Source organism: Nuphar pumila, chromosome 14 (genome assembly GCF_984573655.1).
Source record: "Nuphar pumila chromosome 14, dmNupPumi1.hap1.1, whole genome shotgun sequence".
In the NCBI taxonomy this organism is placed as follows: Eukaryota; Viridiplantae; Streptophyta; class Magnoliopsida; order Nymphaeales; family Nymphaeaceae; genus Nuphar; species Nuphar pumila.
Window position 1 is genome coordinate 70,045,048 of NC_143262.1, and position 23,834 is coordinate 70,068,881.

The window sequence follows — 23,834 nt, forward strand, 5'->3', positions numbered from 1 at the left end:
GGAATTTCAGCAGCACTTCCTCTCTTTTACGGAGAAAGCGTGCGTTTCTTTTATCCGTTTCAGCGGCATCTCCCCTCTTTGGTGGGAAATCGCTACGCTTAATTCGGGAAATGGATGCGCACCGTTGTGCGTACTTTGCATCCATCAAGGTTGCAGGAACCTTGGGCCATAGCCAGGCCATACGTAATTGATTTAGTCTTTACGTAAAGAGCATTTTGCCAAAAGGCGAAGCCTTTCCAATAGGGGCTTCATTCGTCAAGCAGAATCTTGTACGAGGAGCGGTAAGGGAATCGCATGGGCGATTTTGGAGTTGATCTCCGTTTGAACGCTCACTTATGCGCCATATATGTAATATAAGCAGAAGCCTGTGCTTTATACAGCGGCGGCGTAAAGGAAATGCATATACTATTGTTCAGGGTGTGTAACTGAACGAAATATTCTACATATATAACAAAGCAGAAGCCTTGGCATCGTTCGACGCGACGGCGTAAGTAAATACATTGCAGAAAGCAGGAGCCTTGGCATCGTTCGACGCGACGGCGTAAGTAAATGCATAATCGGAAGTGCAGTAATCGGAAGTACAGAAAGCAGGGAGCCTTGGCATCATACGACGCGACGGCAAAGGTAAATTACATGGCCTGTGCGATATAAGACGCGTCGGCAGTATCAGCAGATATACACCTAGATCTGTATCCAACGATAGTTACGAGGCGAGCGAGTGAACACCGAAGTGTCCTAGAGGGCTCAACCAAGAACTAGGGTGAGATACTATTTTGAAGAACGCATATACTGCGTATTCGAACATATATATCCGACGATAGTTACGAGGCGAGCGCGTGAACACCGAAGTGTCCTAGAGGGCTCAACCAAGAACTAAAGCAAGATACTACTTCAGAAATTATATGCTATATACAAACAATCAAATACTTGAGAGAGATGGTTTAATGAAGCGAACTTACTTCAAATCGTGGAAGAAACGGCTCCGGGTTGCTTCTTTGGCTTCGAGCCTTCCTTCGAGAGGTCAGACTAAGTCAGATGAAGCTGACTTAGTTGAGAAAGAGGTAGAGTAGGTCAAGCTACTCAACCTAAGTGGTTTGAACCAAACAGGGTTCGATCCAAGTCAACTGGGTTCAGCAGGTTCGAACTCAGCTCAAGTAGGCTAAGTCTGGGTTCAGAAATCCAAACCGGAATCTGGACCAAAAAGGACTTTGACTTTGACTTTAAACCCAACTAGGTTCAAGTCAAGTCAACTGGGTTTGGACCAGGTCAAGTGGGTTCAGACCCAGGTCAGGTGGGTTAGGACCAGGTCAGGCAGGCTCAGGCTAAGTCAGGCAGGCTCAGACCAGGTCAGGTGGGCTCAGGTGGGCTAGGCTAGGTAGGGGAGGTTTAGGAGAGAGAGAGAAGGCAAGAGAGAGAGGGGGGGTCGATTTTTATGAGAAGAGAGAGAGTGGGGAGGGCTATTTATAGCCCAAGCCCACCTCCTCTTGGGTTTTCTCATGCCCAAACTACCCCCTTGGCTTCTTTTTAATTCCAAGAGGTTCCTTGGTGTGGGGCCCACTTGGATATTCCATGGGATATTTTTGTGGGTCCCACCAGATATTTTCTGAGGAATATTTCTGTGGGTCCCACCAATATTTCCGTGGGTCCCGCAAGAATTTCGGGTTTCCGGCGATTTTTTCCGAAAAATTCTGAGTACGCCATTTTCTTCGTATTGACGTAACTAAGAAAGTTGGCTCGTACGAATCTATTGATTTCGTTTAGTTAGGAAGTTATGGCTTCCCGAGTGTTTGAGCATATATTCGCGATTCGACGAATATCCTAAGTATAACTGGCTCGCAGGAATTGATTCGTTTCGCATTCTGAGAAGAAATGCTATTTTTACCGGTAAATGCCTCATGAATTTTATTCAGATATTTTCTGAAAAATTGCGGGTCTTACACCTAAGGTTGAGTTCGAAAAGACAGTTTTGAAAATAAGATTTTGAAAAAAAAATGTTCAACCATAAGGTTGAGTTAGAAATGACTGGTTTGAATCACTTTTTGAAAAGAGGATCAGTCCAGGGACTGATTTTGAAAAAGACCAATAAAAACTAAATTTTTTAAATGGAGATCAACCCAGATGTTGATTTTGAAAAAGACTAGTAAAAATTAAATTTTGAAAAGGAAATCAACCCAGGGATTGATTTTAAAAAGACCAGTAAAAATTAAATTTTGAAAGGAGATCAATCCAAGGGCTGATTTTGAAAAAGACCAGTAAAAAAATTAAATTTTGAAAAGGAGATCAACCCAGGGGTTGATTTTGAAAAAGACCAATAAAAATTAAATTTTGAAAAGGAGATCAACCCAGGGGCTGATTTTGAAAAAGACCAGTTCGAAACCAGTTTTTATAAAAGAAGATCAACACGAGAGTTGATTTGAAATGATCAGTTTGACACCAATTTTGAAAAAAAAATCAACACAAGAGTTGATTTGAAATGATCAGTTTGACACCAGTTTTGGAGAAAGAAGATCAACACGAGGGTTGATTTGAAATAACCGGTTCGAAACCAGTTTTGGAAATGACTGGTTCAAAACCAATTTTGGAGAAAGAGACTCAGCCCGGGGATTGATCTTGAAATAGTTTAGTAAAAAATTAAATTTTGATGAAAATACTCAACTCACGATTTTGAAAAAGACCATTGATTCGAAAAAGCTCTCGGCGATCATGATGGAGGTTTTTTTAAAAAATTTCAAAATTCACGATTTTGGACAAACCCCTATAGGTAATCCTATCGCTTTCATGAATGATGTCAGAATTGTCCCTTATTCTGAAGGGGAAAAATAATAGGTAATTGGTGAAAATTAATAGAAATTAATAAAAAATTCATGATGAAAAGATTTTGTCCGGTCCTGTCTGTATATAGGACGTTTTAAGTGAAAATATAATTTCAAAAAAAAAAAGATGTCCCAATATAGCAAGGGAAAGAAATATTGGATATCAGAGATGCAAAGAAACTTAATGCTTCATTACTGAAATATTAACAAGTAATCGGGGACTGAAATGACATCCTAAAGAGAGAAAAAGGAACTAGGACTACATTGTTCCTTCAACACGACAAAAGCAAAACGAAAGGAATGAGAGAGCATTGGCATCATCATCCTCTTGTCTCTCCTTCTCATCTTCCGCAAGAAGCTTTCTGTCGATGCAATCCTGTACAATGTTCTTGAAGATGAAACAATGTTCAATATCGTGCCCCATAGTTCGGTGGAACTTACAAAATTGATCCTTCCACCTGCCCTTGGCGACAGAGGGATCGACAACTCTCAGGAGTTTAATCATTCCCTTGCTCAACATATATTCAAGGACTTTTTTGAGGGGCTGATCTAAAGAACTAAATTTGTGATCATAACCCCAACCGTCATGCTTTAGCTTCTGTCGGATGCTTGCTTTTTGCTGGGGCTTGGCTAGGATAGCCAGCTGGTCTTCTTTCTCATTTTTAACAAGAAGATCTTTGTCAATGCCGTCTTGAACGATATTTTTGAAGATGAAGCAGTGGTCAGTGTCATGTCCTACTGCCCGATGAAATTTGCAGAACTAATTCAGGAATCTTCTCATGTTGTAGGAGGGTCTGTGGCTTTTGGAAGCTTTACTAGTCCCTTGGTTAACATGCATTCAAGGACTTCTTCGAGCGACTGCTCTAGAGGAGTAAACTGGGGGTCGCCATTTCAACCGTCACGCTTTATCTTTTCTTTCTGCAAGGATTTTCGGTGAGAGCTTGACTAAAATGGCCTGTAATCCTACTTGATGGTATCTCCCTTTTTGCCTTTATAGTTGCTTCTGCCTCCCACGCTGTTGTTGTTGCTAGTGATGTTCTTGGATGAGGTGACAAACGTCTTTTCCCTGGCAGGCGCCTTGAATTTTGCGCATTCCGTGAAACCATCATAGAAATCCTTGCTTATGTGTACCTTCTTTCCCTTGTCTCGGGCTTGCAGGTCTTTGACTAAGCGACTTATCTCCCTCAACTGCAGTTGGATATGATCGACACTTAACTGATCCTTGGGCTTATTGATAGATTCAGGCTCTAGGATCTGCTTCTTGAATACTTGGCGAGCTGGCAAGAATGCTTCTTGTTCTCCATCAAAGATTTCATTTGCAAAATCTATCTCTTCTGAAGTATCTTCATACTGAGCATTTTCCTTGGCAATTCTGTCATGCTTCTTTACAGGTTTGCCCTTGAATTTTTCCTTGGAGGGTCTTTTTCCTGAACTTGCCCGGGCTTGCTCTGATTATATCTTGATCATCATTCTTTTAAACAACTGATATATGGAGTGATCGATGTCATCCGTGCTTGTTTGACCCTGTCTTCTCAGAGAATCCATCTTTTGCTTGCTACTGCTGCTCTAACGATGCAATCTTCTAATCTGATCTTGTGATAATGCCAAAGCTCTCTGCAGAACAAAGGGGGTTTAGATTGAAGAAATCTTGGAAGAAAGAGAGATGATGAAGGAGATATTTTGAGAATCAGGTTTACAATTTTCCACTGCAATGATTAGGGGATTTACTGAAAAATATGAGGAAAATAAGGTGAAGATATTAGGAAATAGATAGTAGGATTGAAATATAGGAATAAAAAATTCAGGAGAAAAGGAATGAGGAAAAATACATGATTTTTTAGAAAAATAGCAGGTAGGATCAAAATAAGGTTGAACGACCCTGATTTTAACTCTAAGGCTTAGATCATCTGAGTCCAATCAAGATATGTTGATATACTCAAGCCAAAGTTTGAAGTACATGGCATAGAAATATCTCCGATTTTAAGGTAATGGTTTTTCAACATCCTTGAGCGCTTGCCGATAGACTTTGGACTAGGACCCTTAGTACGTGGCAAGAGGGTTATTAGCTCAAATAAGTGGCCCAGTTGTGAGGCTTTTTCCTGAACTACGGTTCTTGGAGAAAGCCCAACAACGTGAAGACTGAGACAATATAGGTAGGGGATGTTTTTAGAAATATGATCAACATCAATAAAACCAAATGTCTCTAATGCAAAAGTCCTAAAGAGATAAAATTTTGAAAATCATAAAGAAGCACAGACTTGCATACATTATTTGCATTCAATCTCTAGATTAAAGAGGGTTGTATTAGACCTAGGTCTAAGTGAACATGAATAAATCTCCTCAATTTGGTCCTACCAAATCATACTTAAGCCTATATGCATCATGTTAGCTGGGTGAGAGTCTAGGGTCCTAAGTTTTGCATGGAAATGAAGCTGACATTGTAAAGAATAACAACTTAGACAAATTTAATCAAGGCAAAGACATAAATTTGACTAGACAAAGATGGGTCCCATCACGGTCATCAAATCTGTGATCGTTGCAAAAATTTTACTTTTCCTTTTAGAAAGAAAGAGAAAACCCGCGCAAGGTCTACTTGGCCTTTGGAAAAGATTTTTAAAAATTTACTCACCTTCGTTTTTAGAAAATGCGGGAAAATGGAGAGACGAGGCTCACTCATCGGTACGAGGTTCAATCGTTCCTGATGCCTTTACCAGGAGTAATCGAACCAACAATCAAATTTATGCCTTTGCTTTGCCTAAATTTGTCTAAGAAATTATTCTAAGTTCTAAATGCACATTGAATCAAGCTTGTGCTATGATTTTAAGTTTGAGAATGTGTATGCTTATATTTTTTTTTTTTAGTAACTCAATCTCTTTCATAAAGTTCATCATTCATAACATGCAGAAATGATGATTACATAAGTATTCAATGCCAAGAAAGTAATCCAACAAGTACTTTGTTATAAAGTCAGAGTAGCCGATCACGTCCTACTTGCGCTAGTATGCCTGGAACCTACAATTGTAATTATACAGAAGATGAGTCTACAACTTAATAAAGAATATTTATAACCAAATAATGACTTTAACGTATAACTGTAGTGGGTTCTAAGTCCATACTCTAAGTTTAGTTTTCGACAAACGATACAAGGTTTGTATATTTTAATTTTCCCACTTAACTCTCTCAATCAAATACTCACTCATACCAAACTATAACACTAGGTCGGCTATACCGGTCATATCTGTCTATGGGCATAGCAACCTGCGTAAAATACTCTAATTCTATAATGTTGGCAAGACTATGAACCATACACCCCAGTGATCCCCAGATCACCAAGCATTGCAGTGAAACAATAAGGGAGACCCCACAGGTAGCTAGTCAAGAGTTCAGGCTCAAACTCAAATTCTACATGGTTCATGCTACATCCTAACCATAATGACTTTCAACCATCCATGGTTGTCTAGAGTCCCCGATACTGTATGAATATAACCTTAAGTCATATTCTAAGTTCATTACTTTGAACGTTACTCTCAAGCTTGTGTTTTACTCATTCTCTCATGAGTGATATTGTGAAATAATCATGACAGATCTCAATCTCAGAATGACATTAGGGTTCATACATTGTATCATACTAAGCAAGCAACGAGGTAGAGTCTCTACGTTGTTAAATCATCGACGACCCACTCTCCATGGTATCTGCACTCTAGCTGCGAACTAGGTAGTCATTTTCATATGTTGCCACTTCTGGAATTTAAGGGGTTATGCATGCTAATCTCAATGTAAAATTCACAAGACATGATTAGATTAAAGGTACTTAAGGCTAATCACAACCTCATCACAATGTATGTTATTTGCAGATTATAACATAGATATGCTATCACAAAAATAATATTTTTCTAATATGCATGACATATCACGACTAACATGTGCATATAATCATATTATTGCAGTAATCTCATGCATGATCATTTTATGCATATTATGTCATAACATACTAATGTACAACATCAATCAGAGATCTGATTTTTCCAAGTGATTTTGAAATGGATTTGAAAATATTCTTTAAGAAATGACTTTTGAAGTTCAAAAATCGATTTAGGAATTGAAAAATTGGGATTTGAATTGAAAGTTTGAAATTGAAGATTTTGTTAGGTTTTGAAATTTAAAGTCTGGATTGATTTAAAATAGAAAATCAAAATTAGAGTTTGATTTTTGAATTGAGAATTGAATTCAAAAATCAAACTCGGAATTGTATTTGGAATTTTAGGGTTTGAAGTTGAAAATCAGAATTGGGTTTGAAATTGAAATTGAACTTTGATTTGAAAACTTGAACAATTTGAAATCTGAAATTGAAAATATAATTGAATTCGAAATTTAAACTAAAGAAATTAAAATTAAAATTTTGGAAATGAAAATTAGAATTTGGAATTAGAAATTCAGAAGAAAAATCAAATTTTGATTTAGGAATTAAAATTAATAATTAAAATAAAATTCAGAATTAAGAATTGAAATTTTGAAATGGAAAATTTGAAGTTGAATTTGAAATACAAATAGAATTCGAAATTTGGAATTTCGAAAGAAATAAAAAATTGAATTTGATATTTGAAATTGAAATGAAATTCAAAGTTGAAATTTGAAATTTGAAAATAAAAATTGATATTTAGAATTGAAATAAAATCAACATTTGAAATTTGGAAATTGAAATTAAAACTTGGAATTGAAAATAAAATTCAAAGTTTGAAATTAGAAATTCGAAAAATGGAAAGTTAGAAATAAAAATAAAAAATTGAAAATAAAAAATAGAAGTTTGAAATCGGATTTAAAATTGAATGAAATTAAAAATGGATTTGGAAAATAACTTTGAATTTTGATAATGGAAACTGGAAAATGGATTTGAATTTAGAAATGGAAATTATTTTTGAAAATCATTTCAAAAATCACTTGAAAATTCGAAAATGACTTGAAATAATTTGGAAAAATGATGCAATTCTATCTTAAATGATGAATATGCTATTTCTTTGAAAATTTATTTGAATTTTAAAGAGAATTTTATGCTTTATAGAATTAAAAACAAGATTAATTTTCATATATTCTTGACTAGGACCACAAATATACTTTAAATTAAATTTTATTTAAAATTCTAATAAAGAAAAGGATTTTGTGCCTTTATGAAATTAAAACAAAATTAATTTTCAATATATTCATGACTAGGGCCACAAATATATTTTGAATTAACCTTTGTTTTAATTCAAATAAAGGAAGAAAAGAGATTTATTTATGAAAGAAATGATGATTTTTGAAAATAACCTAAAAGTGTAGGTGGAATTTTTATTTAATAAAGAATAAAAACTCTAAGCATTATTCGCATTTTGACTAGGGCCAAAAATACAAATTTTACTTAGTTTTATTTATCCTTTATTAAATGATGCACGTGGCATTCATGTTTTCATAGTATTTTAAAAATAAAATAAAAATGTAAGAAATTAATTATGAGATTAATCTATATGTTCATTCATTATAAACTAAGCATAAAAATAAAATTTTCATTAATACAATTATTACAACCTTTGAATCAATTACATTAATTGCAAAGAAAGAAATGAAAAATTCTGCAAAATGAACAAACATATTAGAAATAAATGTAGGCATTTATGAATTTCCTTCAATTATTGAAAAAATGAAGAAAATCCAGAATTTAACCCTTTTATGCCCTAAAAAATAAAAAAAAAAATCAAATAAAATGCAAATCATGCATGATTTTTACAAAAGTGTTTCAAAAGATGTTTTTGAAGTTTTATATTTTCAAATTTGGGGTTTACAACATATAAATCCATTTTAAACTTTGAATTCAAAATGAATTTAACCTTGAAATTGAGGTTTTAATGAAAATGCCTTGAAAATAATTGAAATAAAAAGCAAATAAACTCCAAAAATTATTTAAAATGAAGCTAAGGCATTCTAAGTTAGAAAAAAATATTTTTTTTAACTTACAATTAAGAATTGAAATGAAATTCAGAATTAAGAATTGAAATTTTGAAATGGAAAATTTAGAGTTGAATTTGAAATGAAAATAGAATTCGAAATTTGGAATTTTGAAAGAAATAAAGAATTGAATTTGATATTTGAAATTCAAAGTTGAAATTTAAAATTCAAAAATAAAAATTGATATTTAGAATTGAAATAAAATCAATATTTGAAATTTGGAATTTGAAATTAAAACTTGCAATTGAAAATGAAATTGAAAGTTTAAAATTAGAAATTTGAAAAATGAAAAGTTAGAAATAAAAATCAAAAATTTGAAATTGAAAATAGAAGTTTGAAATGATATTTAAAATTGAATGAAATTGAAAATGGATTTGGAAAATAACTTTGAATTTTGATAATGGAAACTGGAAAATGACTTTGAATTTAGAAATGGAAATTGTTTTTGAAAATCATTTCAAAAATCACTTGAAAATTCAAAAATGACTTGAAATAATTTGGAAAAATGATGCAATTTTATCTTAAATGATGAATATGTTATTTCTTTGAAAAAATATTTAAATTTTAAAGAGAATTTCATGCTTTATAGAATTAAAAACAAAATTAATTTCCATATATTCATGACTAGGGCCACAGATATACTTTAAATTAATTTTTATTTAAAATTCTAATAAAGAAAAGGATTTTGAGCTTTTATGAAATTAAAATAAAATTAATTCTTAATATATTCATGACTAGGGCCACAAATATATTTTGAATTAACCTTTGTTTTAATTCAAATAAAGGAAGAAAAGATATTTATTTATGAAAGAAATGATGATTTTTGAAAATAACCTAAAAGTGTAGGTTGAATTTTTATTTAATGAAGAATAATAACTCTAAGTATTATTTACATTCTGACTAGGGCCAAAAATATAAATTTTACTTAGTTTTATTTATCCTTTATTAAATAATGCATGTGCCATTCGTGTTTTCATAGTGTTTTAAAAATAAAGAAAAAAATGTAAAAAATTAATTATGAGATTAATCTATATGCTCATTCATTATAAACTAAGCATAAAAATAAAATTTTCATCAATACAATTATTACAACCCTTGAATGAATTATATTAATTGCAAATAAAGAAAAGAAAAATTCTGCAAAATGAACAAACATATTAGAAATAAATGTAGGCATTTATGAATTTCCTTCAATTATTGAAAAATTGAAGAAAATCCATAATTTAGCCCTTTTATGCCCCAAAAAATAAATGAAAAATCAAATAAAATATAAATGATGCATGATTTTTATAAAAAGTGCTTCAAAAGATGTTTTTGGAGTTTTATATTTTAGAAATTGGTGTTTAAAATATATAAATCTATTATAAACTTCGAATTCAAAATGAATTTAACCTTGAAATTGAAGTTTTAATGAAAATGCCTTGAAAATAATTGAAATAAAAGCAAATAAACTCCAAAAATTATTTAAAATGAAGCTAAGGAATTCTAAGTTAGAAAAAATATTTTTATATTATAAAACACATGAATTATATTTAATAATTGAAATAAAAATGTGTTAAAATGCCTAATTAACTCCATTTTGACAAAGAAGATGCATTTTGTGAAATTGGTTATGAAAAATGAAATGAATGAATGGTCAAATGACCATAGAAATTCATGAAATTTCATATGAATGAACTAGACTTAAGATGAAAAAAACCCTTTTTAGAGATTTTGAAAATGAGTTTTCATTAGAGAGGACACATCTAAACAAGTTGAAATAAAAGTTAAGAAATGCTTAATGAGGGTAAATTACAGTGTTCTGATTTTTTATCAAAATCAGATATGAAAACTTCATAGAAATTATTGAAAATTTATGTAGATAAACTAAAAATTTAAAAAATCTTCAATTTACAGATCTAGAAAATGATCTCCCATTGGGGAGATTCAATCTAATCTAGTTGGCCAAAAATCTGTAAAAGCCCATGAATGAAAAATCAATAGGGTTCTTGTTTTTGTTATAAATGACAGATAAAAAGTTTCTAAAAGTTTATGAAAATTAGCATGCATAAACTAGAAATTCTAAGGATAAAACACTTTTTTACAGATTTGGAAAATGATCTCCCATTATGAAGATATGAATGCAACAAGTTGGTTTTAGGCCTAAGCAATGTTTGAGATTGTAAACAAGCAAGGTTTTGACTTAAAATGAAAAAGAAATATAAATACTTCATAGAAATGGATAAAATTTTGCTGAAAGTAACTAGACATTTTAATGAAGAAAAACCTTTTTACAGATCTCAAAAAATGATCTTCCATTAGAGAGATATGATTCTAACAAAATGGGATAAAAACCAGACTTTAAAAGTGACATAGTGTAATAGGGTTGCGGATTTCAACCAAAATTGGGCATGAAAACACCATAGAAATTGATGAAAATTGGCATAAAGAAACTATATTTAATTTTGAAGACTTCCATTTTTGAAATATTATCTTTGGTTAGGGAGAAATCACTCCAACAAATTGATCTAATTTCGGGTCAAATTCGGACGAGGCCAAATGATAGGGTTCGAATTCTGATTTTTTTTGAGAAATCAAACCAACTCAAATTTATCTGATTTTTAGTGGAGATCTCGAAAATACATCAATAAAAATGTGGTAAAAAAATCAGATCAAAATAAAACCTAATTATATGCAAAATGATGAAAGCAAAAATGGACCAGAATTGAAAATATCATCTCAACATAATTGAATGGAATAAAATCTCATAAGTGATTTGATCTAATGATCAAACATGAGATCTATCATTGTAGATCATAGATGATGATAAAAATGATTCAAAAACATAATTAAACTATCTAAAATTAAAATTAAAAGCATTGAGGCATAAATTAAAATTGATTTTACCCACAAAATATGGAATTTGATCTATTGAAGATCAAATCCCCATTCTAAATGGCTAGAATGAAAATGCACAAAGTAAATAGCAAATTTAATGGATCAAAACATGAAAATGGAAATTAACATGAAACTAAGATAGATCTACATTGCTATCTTTTGAAATTAGCAAGAAATTTGAGAAAAGATCTAATCTACAAAACCGAAAATTGTAAAAAAGAAAAGAAAAATCCAAAAGAGGGAAGAAGGAGGCCTACATTGGGCTGAAGAGAGCTTGAATCTTCCCTAAAAATGGTGTCAACTTCAAGAAGAAAGGAAGGATAGAGAGAGAGGAGAAGAGAAGAGAAGAGAGTGAGAATTCTTTGATTCTCTCAATTTCTCAAACTTCAGCTTATGGAAAAGAGAGACCCTCAAGGGGTCTATTTATAGTTGAGATTGGGGGTAGTTTAAGCAAAAATGAGTGATGTGGGACTGTAAACACCCCAAATTTTCACTCACCTTCTTGACATCGCCCTCAATCGGCACATTTCAGTTCTCCGAAAGCAATGAAGGGCAAAATGGTCATTTTCTTAGATTAAACCTTGCAGAAAGTCCAAAATTTCACTCTTGAGCCTAAAAAAATTCTATATTTAGGTTCAGAGACATCTTCAAATTGCAAAAATTCAAAATCCTCTTTCTGGACAAAAAGCTAAAATTTCCAAGTCCGAGCTCAGAGTGACATTTCACTGAAACATGTCTGTGCATCGCATGGCATGAACACTTTGCATCATTTCACTGCACAGCATGTCATTTTGAGATCCAGAACTCCTGATTTTCAAAATTGTCCATCCAGATTTGATTTTAAACTTTTTCAAATTGATTTTTAAAACCCTGGATATTCAAAATTACCAAATTTTCCCATTTTACCCCAGGACTTTGAATTATAAAATTTTTCTCAAGAAAACAATCTGGATATTTGGATATTGATTTTAAAGATTTTATCTCAAAGCTTTTTGCAAAAGATTTTAAATCTCTTTACAAAATTTTTTACATTTATTCATTTTTTTTGCCCTGAAAACCCAATTTTTCCAAATTCTTGAAAACAAATAAAGTTTTATCTCGTATTTTCAAATAAATAGAGCGGGACCCGCCTTTGAACTAGCATCATACTCAGACTCTCAGGTAAGTTGTTTATTCTCAAGCGGGACCCACCCGGAATTCGTACCAATTTGCAAAATTGTCTTTTTCATTTCTCAATACTTATTTATTTATTTATTTAATTTTTTTTAGTTAGTGGGCCCACACACATGTGGCACCCCAATTGAAAATAAAAGACTTTCAAAAACAAAACAAAACTTTATTTTCAAAAGGATTTTAAAAGTGGGTTGAGGTGGCATTTCCATAAAAAACCTCTCATTTATTTCAATACTCACCTTTTATTTTATTTTCTTTTTATTGATTTGTTTAAATAAAATTTTTTTTAGAAGGAGGCAGCCTTAAATGGAACAGCCGAATTTCCCTAAAATCATAAATTTGATTTTGCCTAAAACTTAGAGAAATAAAACCAAAATTTGAAAAACAGGGAATGCGCCCCCCTTTGAAACGGCTATTTCAAAAAAAAATTCAAAAATGAAGTAACGGCACCTCATGAATGGGGGGCTGCATTTTTTTTAAGGGAAAGGAAAGTCGATTAAGAGGAAGGAGAGTGGATTGAAAGGAGGTAGCCGATTGAGAGGGGGAAGATTGCTCTTTTGGGGTTTTTGGCAAGGGAGAGTGGATTGAAAGGAGGTAGCCGATTGAGAGGGGGAGGATTGCTCTTTTGGGGTTTTGGCAAAGGAGAGAGTGGATTGAAGAGAGGGTTTTGATTTTCGGTTTTGCAGGGTCTTCCACCATCACCACCAAGGTCTTCCACCTTCTTTATTCCAGCCATCAAGCTTTTTTTTTTTTTTTCAACGATTGTTGTCCACCTTCTTCAGTCTAGCCACAACAGGAGGTCCAGCGGCTGTTGCCCAGCCCTCTTTCAGCACCAAGGCCATCCTTCATCCTTCTTCAAGCTATCAACAGGAGGTACCCAGCAATGGTCCAACGGCTACTGCTCAGCCCATCTCCAGCCGCACATCCACTTTCAGTAAGAAGCCCAGCCCACCAGCAATAAGAGATCTAGCCGGCGATTCCTGCATCCAGCGTGAACTCCATCCAACGTGAAGGAGCTTTGCATCCCCTTTCAGTCCAAACAACCAGGATCATGTAAGTGTCGTCACATCTAGCATACCATTGATTCCAGTTTTGAGGACTTCCACCCCAAGAAAATTTTGTTTCATCAGGATTCCTGCTAAATAAAACCTCATTTGTCCTGTTGTTCACACAGAGCAACTCCTCTGTTATAACCCTCTCTTTTCAATTTGGTGGTTTTACACTTTCCCCCTATCGTAAGCATACAGTCCCCGTTTGCATTCTGGTTGTGGATATTTCATGTGGGAAGGCCATTGTCGCAAGGCTATCGTTTTGTTGACAAGAGCCTCAAAAATGGTCATGAAGTCATACTGGTTGATGGCACAATGTATCTAGAAATGTTATATGAAATCCAAATGCCATGAACAGCTGAAAATTTCCTTTTGTAGAGATCAGTCCTTAACTCTTTTACTGTTCTGTATATGATCAGCTAGTCCTGCTATTGTGATGCTATAGCCACTACTTTTGGATATTCCACCTATCATTCCTATGTTAAAACATCCTGTAACATAGGTTATAGCTTTCTGTATATCTTTGAGCTTACTTAGTTTTAATTGTTTGTCTTAGATAATTTGTATTTTCCTTCAGCTATACATGTTAACTATAGCTTATTTAGCTTTAATTGTTGGTCTTAGACCATTTGTATTTTCCCTCAGCTATACTTGTTAGCCGTAGCTTATTTAGCTTTAACTTTTTGTCTTAAATAATTTGTATTTTCCTTCAGCTATACATGTTAGCTGTAGCTTATTTAGCTTTAACTTGGGTTTTAGACAGTTTTGTATTTTCCTTTAGCTATATATATATTGGTTGTAGCATACTTAGTTTTAACTGTTTGTTTTAGACAGTTTGTATCTCCTTTCAACTATGGATACTGGCTGTAGCTTACTTAGCCTTAACTGTTTGTCTAAGATAGTTTGTATTTCCCTTTAGCTGTGCACGATAGCTGTAATTTGTTTTACTTTAACTGTTTTGTATTTTCTTTTAACTATGCATAGCAGCTGTAGTTTTGCTTGTTTAACTGTTTATTTTAGACACGGTTTGCCAATTTTTTTTTTGTAGCAGTCCATATCAGTTACAGTTTGCGTGTTGTAGTCACTCATATTAGATGAAGCTCACATCTTTTTAACAGTTTACAGTAGATACAACCCATTTCTTATTATATATATATATATATATATATATATATATATATATATGTTTTGCCTCTTATGCTTCGCCAATGCCCGTGTTCATTCACTACAAGAAAAATGTTAATTAGCGACGGAAATTTGCGATGGATTTTTTCCGTCGCAAATTAGCGACAGATTAGCTAGAGAAAACTTTCTTAATGAATCCGTCGCTAAGTAGCGACGGATTAGCGATGAAAGTTTTTTCATCGCTAATCCGTCGCTAATTAGCGACGAATTAACGACAATAATTATTTCGTCGCTAATTCTCAATACAAGAAAAACATTTTAGCGAGGGATTTAGCGAGGGAATTTTTCCGTCGCTAATCCGTCGCTATTTAGCGACGGATTAGCGACGGAAATTTTCCGTCGCTAATTTTCGATTTAAACCGAGCGCAAAATTTTCCCTCTCTCTCTGTTTGAAATTTAAATCGACCGCGCTCGATTTAAACCGAGCGACGTCGGAGAGCATGTACATGAGAGTGGAGGACGGTGACGCCGGAGGACAGTCGGCGATCGCTGGAGGACGTCGGCGCCGGTTCACGGAGGACGACAATGCCGATTCACGGAGGATGGCGATGCCGGAGGACGGTCGGCAATCGCTGGATGATGTCGGTGCCGGTTCACGGAGGACAACAACGTCGGTTCACGAAGGACAGTGACGGCGGAGGACAGTCGGCAATTGCTGGAGGACGTCGGCGCCGGTTCATGGAGGACGATGACGCCGGTCCACGGAGGATGACGGCGACGCCGGTTCACGGAAGATGACGGTGCCAGTTCATGGAGGACAGCGACGCCGGAGAGCACCGGTTCATGGAGGACGGCGACGCCGGTTAGCGACGAGGCAGAGCGATCGTTATGTGCATGCAATGTCTGTCGGGTGCGGTATAAGTCCGGCTTAGTGCTGCCGGAATACCGCCCGACAAGGATCAAATTTTTTTATTTTTTTTTTTAAATTTAGCGACAGATAATGTCCGTCGCTAATCTGTCGCAAATTAGCGACGGAATTAACGACAGATAATTTTTTTTGCTAATTAGCGAGCAAAAATTCGCGATGGCCTCTATCCATCGCTAATCCGTCGCTAAACAGTTTAGTGACGGATTAGCGATGGATAGAGGCCGTCGCTAATCCACGGTTTTCTTGTAGTGATTATCATCATGCATAAAATACCTCCTTATAAGCATGTTTAGTTCCTGTAAATTCATGTTGTCTTTCACCATAACCTCTACATCCATACCCATTCCATTTTTGTTGCAGGTATGCAGTCTTGACAATCGGCTATGTTCGTGAACGGATATATCCATATCCGTTCATGATCTCTATACCATCTTTGGCATATTTCATTATTGATATATAGAGAAGCTCCATACTCATTTTTATTGAAAAATACATTATAATTTGAGAAATACGGCTGTGTAAAGTCGCCTACAGAAACTGTATATACCTGTATTTTCTGATTTTACCCATTATATGGAATTTCCATTAATATGTATATATTTTCTCATTATATGTATATATATATATCTATGTATATGTATATCTATTGTATATCTACCTATATGTATGCGTATATATGTATATATATATATATATATTTATATATATATATATATATATATATACATATATATATACTTATATATGTATCTATATATGCCTTCATGTGCATTGGATATCACATATATTTTTCTTTTTCTTTTATTTTATTTTTTTTTTTTTTGCAAATATATCTTCATTACCATATATCATTTAGCATAAATTCAAATATTTCTATATCTACATATATATCTTTGTTGTATATAGTATATATGTCCATTTCCTTGGTTATTTTGTACAAACTCTCATTTTGCAGGAAAATCTAGAAGATGCAGATTCCTTGGCTCCATTTCAATTTTCTTTTACTTTATGTTATGCAATGTAACAATTCAATGTAAACCTTGGAATAAGATTTACTTTTACTGCTTAGATTAGGCCGCATCTCATATAGTTTGATTTCAGTAATATCCTGATTCTATGATGTATATATCTCAAAATTTTAAAATTCACCGTGGATGAACACGAATGGCACGTGCACCAACTCTTAGAGAGTTGATGAACTCGGTGGAGTCCATATTTACGGCCCTGGTCGGAATATGGACGAGACCCAGATCCATCATCTCTCTACCAGTCATATTGAGCCTACACTCTTAGGCTATCTTGAAAATGCACCTCATATTTCCAATGTTTTCAAAATATTGTGAATTAACTCAAATAAACCCTGAATATATTCATGGCCACAGTCAGAATATATGAAGGATTTACTTTGGCTTAATCCACATTTTTCCAATAAAATTTTCAGAAATCTTTTCAAAAGTGCATTCATTCATTCACATCATCTGCATCATTTGTTTTTCTCATGATTTTCTCAAAAGATTTTCACTTCATGGAATCGATTTTCTCAAGAAACTATGATGATATTCGGAGTTGGATTTCCCAAATCAAATGTTTTCCTGTGATTTTCCTTAAAAAGTTATTTCCTTAAGATTCTTTTCAAAGGAATTTCTCATTTTCTCAAGAATCCAAGTTGATTTTCAGATATTTAAAAAAAAAAACAGATTCTCAGGATTTCAATTTCCTAAGTTTTGAATTTCCTTCTCCAATGAATCTTTCCTATAAATTTTCTATCCTTTTCTTAAGAAAATTCTCAAGGTCTGAGTTTTCCCAACAAGTACTTCCTTTTTTTTCAAATGTTCATATTTTCTCAAGAATTCTTACAGTTTCCCTGAGATTCTTATTTCCTCATGATTTTCCAAGTTTTTCTAAGCTTTCTCAAGATTTTCTCGAGATTCTCATCTCTTCAAGATTTTCTAAGTCTTTATAAATTTTCCCGAGATCTTCAGACCTTTTTCGTCTGAGTTTCCTGAGAGATTGATTTTCATCTTTTTCCTGAGAAATGCTTTTCAATTCCAAATGTTTTCTAAGCATACATCATATTTTCCAATTTACATTTTTCAAAATTCTCATAGCACATGCCTGAATTCTCTGTGCATTTAGGATAGAACACGATTTCGGTAATTTCACTAAGTCAAGCACAATTTTGGTCCTTGGTTCGATTACCCCTGTTAAAGGCGGCAGGAACAGTCGAACCTCGTACCGACAGGTCGAGCCCCATCCCATGGATTTTCCCGCAATTTTCAAAACGGAGGCGAGTATTTCAAAACAATTTCCAAAATCCGGTCAAGTTTGAATCGCAAAAGCATTTCCCTCTCTCTTCCTCAAGGAAGGGAAGACAGGAAAAATTTTGCGACGATAACAGGTTTGACGACCGTGATGGGACCTGTTCTTGTCTGACTTAAATTGTGCTTGACTTAGTTCAATTATCGAAATTATGTTCACAAAATGTTAGCTTTTACTTTCAATATCATGTGAGCCTAGATTCTGACCTATCTGACATTTACTGCATATAGCTTAGGCATGGTTTGGTAGGACTATATTGAGGAGATATTTTCATGCTCACATAGACTTAGGTCTAAATACAACTCTCCTCAATTTAGGATCTGAATGCAAACAATGTATGCTTCTTCAAAGATTTTCAAAAGTCTATCTCTCTAGGATTTAGAGCCATCTATTTCTTGCATGTGATCATTTTTTTCAAACCCCAATTACCTATCATTACCCGGTCTTCACGTTGCTGGGCTCTCTTCCAGAACCCTAGTTCGGGACAGAGCCTCACAACTGGGCCAATTATTTGGGTTAACACCCCCCTACCACGTACTGCGGGCCACAGTCCGAAGTATATCGGTAGGCGCTCAAGGATGTTGGAAAACCTTACTTTAGAACCGGAGTTGAAATTATATGCCACGTACCTTGAATTTCAGTTCAGGTATATCGGCATAACTAGAATGGACAAAGATGATCTGAACCTAGAGTTAGGGTTAGGGTCCTACAACTGTTTTCAAATTGATGCATTTAGAGTCAGCCTTTTAGGGAGTGTTGTATGTGTATAAATGTTTGTGCAGAATGTGATTGTTTGTATGTTACCTCTATTTTCCCAAAATATTTTCAAAATATCCATATTTCTCACATTTTCCTTTATTTCCTAAAATCCTGGATGATTTTCTCAAGTGTCCCTTTTCTTTCAAAACTCCAGGTGGTTTTCCATTCTATCACTCTACTGGATCTCGAATTTTCCAGCTACATTTTTTGTCCTGCCTGCAAATTTTTTCCAAAATTTCACAATTTCCTAAGTCTCATTCTAAGTTTTCTTCTATTTTCAGTTCGATGGCATGTAGTCAAGTCGATCCTATCTTTCCTGAAGGTCACATCTCCTTCGAGGTGCGACAAGGTCGTCCTGAACATCGAGCCCTTAGCACCAGAACTTTCATTCCCCGGTGGTACTATTCCTGGCTCAAAAGCTTTTCCCGAATGTTCCTGGACCATTTAAGCGAATGCGGATTAGAACTGGCGTCAGCAGTTGGAAAGCAGACCATCAACAGCAACCTGATCCACGCAATGGCAGAACGATGGAATCCTCGGACATGTACCTTTTGGTTCCCGTGGGGAGAGATGACCGTTTTAATGGATGAATTTTCAGAGATCATGGGATTGCCAGAGCCAGCCGGTCAGCCAAGCGATCCATTAGAACATCAATTCCTGATCAATGTCAAGGGTTTGGACCCCCGAGATTCATTAGCTCGTATGACAGGCCGCCGATCCTGGCCCTTGATCCAGTTGGAGGGGAATGAATATGTCGACCTGCTCGAGTTGTATCGTCAGTACGGGACCTTCGTTGAAGTCAGTTCGCTATCCAGGACAGCTAAAGAAAGGATTCAGAATGCAATGGTTTTATGCACTGTAGGATTATCCCTCTTCCCAGATGGACAAAACTACATGGACATCAGAATAATCCAGCTCATGAGAAGATGGGGAAGTCGACAAACCAATCGCCTCTCCATAGCCATGGCAGCGCTCGCTTTCCTATATCGAGGTCTGACTCGATTCTCACTTGGAGAATCCATTTTAGTTGAAGGATGCATCTACGCACTTCAATCCTGGTTCTTCCAGCATGTTCCAGCCCGAGCAAGCTCTTTCAGATATAATGGTCAAGAACTTCTTCCAGTGGCACAGCACCGGTCTATGATCAACAACATTCAAGAAGATGAAGTAGTCTGGGACTATTTTGATCGGCAACTATCTCCTCCCAGATACACCTATGCTTATGGCAAGAGGTTCAAGTTACTGGGACCATTCTTCTGCACTTACTACCAACCAGAGAGATGTGTCCGGCAGTTCTCCCAGAGACAGCAGTACGTCGAAGCCCGATTGTTATCAGGAGTTATGGCAGAGTTTGATCTCACTTCCGCGCAATGGTCCGGGGCATATCATTCTGCCCGCTACGGCTGGGATTCCTTTGTCTCTCTTAAAATCTTTCCTGGTCCTAGAGTGTCTGCTGATTATCGTGAATGGTGGCAAATTGTTTGTCCTCCACCTCTTTGTCAAGATCAATAAAATCATGTTTTCTCATTTTAATAAAATTCTCTCTTTTTCTATTGTGGTTTGACGACCTCGCCTAGATAACCAGGCATATTTTCGTTGTTTGTTTCTCGTGCTAAAAGAATTGACAACACAATTGTCGTGATTCTAGTGACGACTCAGTCCCTAGTAATGGGACATCTTCTTCAAATTGTCTACCATATTTTCAATAAATATTTCTTCCAAAAGCCAATTCCTTCATAATCTAATCAGGTCTTTGCCCTGCAGAGAGCATCCGCAGCATTTGATGGTTCGAACAAAGTCAGGAAAAAGAACCACATCACCTCAGCACTCCTCAGCCTCAGAAGGAGAAATGGATCATCCCGTGAATCAAGATCAACAACAAGAGAATGATGGCATAGACCCGCAAATGTATGCCATGTTCCGAAAGATGATGAATAAAATGATGAGTGAACAAGCTGGGACTAGTGCAGAAAAAAATCAATTCAGAGAAAAGTTCCACGGGCACAAGAATAAGAAGGCTCCCAAGAAGCAGATTCAGTCAGAAGAAATCTCAGATGAATCCGAATCAACTGAAGACACTGAGGAAGAATATGAGGTGCCTCCGGCATTTCAAAAACGTGGGAGAGAACAAAGGAGGAGCCGCAAATCAAAGAATCAGGTCACAAAAGAACCTCTACAATCACAATTCAGGGAAATGGCTCGAGTTGTTAAGGATCTCCAAGTCCGCGACAAGGGCAAGAAAGTCTTCACCAGTGAGGACTTCTATGACGGCCTCGAAGGGGATGACGATCTCGAAAACCTTCTCCGAAAATTCATCAAGTTCGATGGTTCTGGCGATCCGAAAGCCCATCTCGCCACTTTCTTCGCAGAGTGTTCAAGATTCAAGAGAGATAACAGAGCACTATTCATGTGTTTCCCACGCAGCTTGGAAGAAGTTGCGGCTAAATGGTATGCTGAGAATATCAATCCCATCGAGCTCAAGGAGTTCGATAAAGTGGTGAATTTATTTATTGAACGCTTTTTGTTCAATACAGAAGAGCTCCCGACATTAAGTCATCTCTGCAGTCTAAGGCAGAATGAGAATGAAAAAGCACGGGACTTCATTCACAGGTGGAGGTTGGCCTGTAATAAAATGAGAGATCCCATATCTGAAAGGCACGCTTTATCATTGATCCTCGACAATTTTTCTCAGCCATTAAGAGGATTAATCTCTACTGCACCATCCAGGACCTTCATTGAATTAACTAAGCGAGCAGAATGGCTCGAGCTGAGCGTAGAGAATGGAGTCTATGAAGGCTTCACTTTTTCCAAAAGTAATCCCCAAGGTGAGCAGAAGAAGAAAGCTCACTTCACCTTCTCTGCCAACAACAATAACAAAAATCAGTACAAAGGGCAGAAGAAAGATTACTGCTATGGCACAAACAATTCCAATAATAAAGGAGATCAGAAAATGAAGCCTGCTCCTCAATACAGCAAGCCTTCTCAGCAAGACCAAGGGCCGAAACTATGTGAAAAAAGTTAAACATGAAGGATGGAGTTATGACCGAAAATTTACTCCTCTCGACCAATCACTCGAAGATGTGCTAGAGTATATGTTGTCGAAGGAAATGGTCAAGTTACCGAGGTTGGCTGATCCCCTTGTGCCTATGGGGAAATGGAAAGATCAATTTTGCAAGTTCCACAGAACAGTGGGACACATCACTGAGAACTGTTTCGTTCTCAAGAACATTATGCAGGATCTTATTGACAAGAATTTATTGGTAGAAGGAGAAGAAGAAGAAAAAATGGACATTCTTAAGCAGCCTTTTCCTTCACACACCACGGCGGTGGTGTCCGCCCAGCCATTCTTACCGCATGAGCACATCAAGCCGTGTTCTGCACAAGATCTCCAGGTTCAACATCAGGTGTCAGTGCTTCGACAAGCAGCTCCAGCTTCTAAGAAGATGGATCTAATTTCAGCATTCGGCAAGATGAAAGTTTCTGAAGCACCTGTAAAGTCAGCCCCCAAGTCAAAGGGACTTCCTGATTTTCTCAATCAAATTATCAAGCCCAAGTCGGAGAATTCAAGTCAGAAGCCTTTGACCGCTCTGTCCAATGTTTCCATTCTTGACTTGGCCAAGAGTTCCTACAAGCATCAGCAAGTACTGGACGATCTGCTCAGAAAGATCAAAGTTAAGCCCAGTACCACTCCTGAAGACATGGCACAAATTGTGAATTCAGCCATGACTAATGCGCCGATCACTTTCTCGAATAAGGACCTTCCAAAGCCTCATTCCTTTCACAATAATGCCCTTTACATCGTCGTTCGGGTAAGGGGAATGACAGTACCTCATATGCTAGTAGATGGAGGCAGCAGCCTCAATATATGGCCTGAAATGACCGCAAAGGCGCTAGGCATTAAGGAAGAAGAATACATTCCAGATCCTATTACCATCTATGGGTTTGACAACCATGGTCAAACGGCAAAAGGGAAGATATTCCTGGAAGTGTTCATCAACTATTCTGTGCATTCAGTGCTTTTTCATGTGGTCAATGTGCCACCCACCTACAATTTGTTGCTCGGAAGGACATGGATTCATAATGCAAATGCAGTGCCTTCCACTTTGCATCAATGCGTAAAATGGTCCAAAGGTGGAATGATTACCACAGTGCTTGGAGAGGACCCGGAAGAAAGACTCCCACAGCCTATGATCCCTCGACCATCATTCACTGCAGATATTCCTAGCATCAGAGAGAATGAAGAAATCAGTCTCGGAGAAAGTCAGGAAATATTTCAGGCAACGTCAGAATTATCCCTGCACACTATAGCCATGACCCGATGGAGAGGTCCCAAGTTCTTCAAAATTGGAGGTCGTGTCAGCTACGACACTGTCAAAGATCATCCATTGTTTCCACAATTCATGAAAGTAAGAAAGGGATTTGATTTACTTCTGAAGCATGGTTATCAACCCTTTAAAGGACTGGGCAAAAATGAAGATGGTCGTGTCGAGCCAATGATCCAAAAGCATCGTCCCCACAGGGCAGGATTAGGGTTTTCCGGCGAGAGCTCACCAAAGAAGACTGTTTTTGTTAAAGGGGCACATTGAGAATCGTTGTTGCATTTCCTTTCTATTCCTTTCAAAATAAATGTCTCAATGTCTTTTATCAAAGTCAAATCAATAAAATGTCAGGTTTCTTTGTCTATCTGGATGCCATCTGCCTCTTTTGTCTCTACATCCTCATTTTATAACTCAATGTCATTTTATGCATAATTCTTTTTAAATGATTGTTTGTCGTATGATGGATGATTTTCCTAAATCCAATCTCTTATTC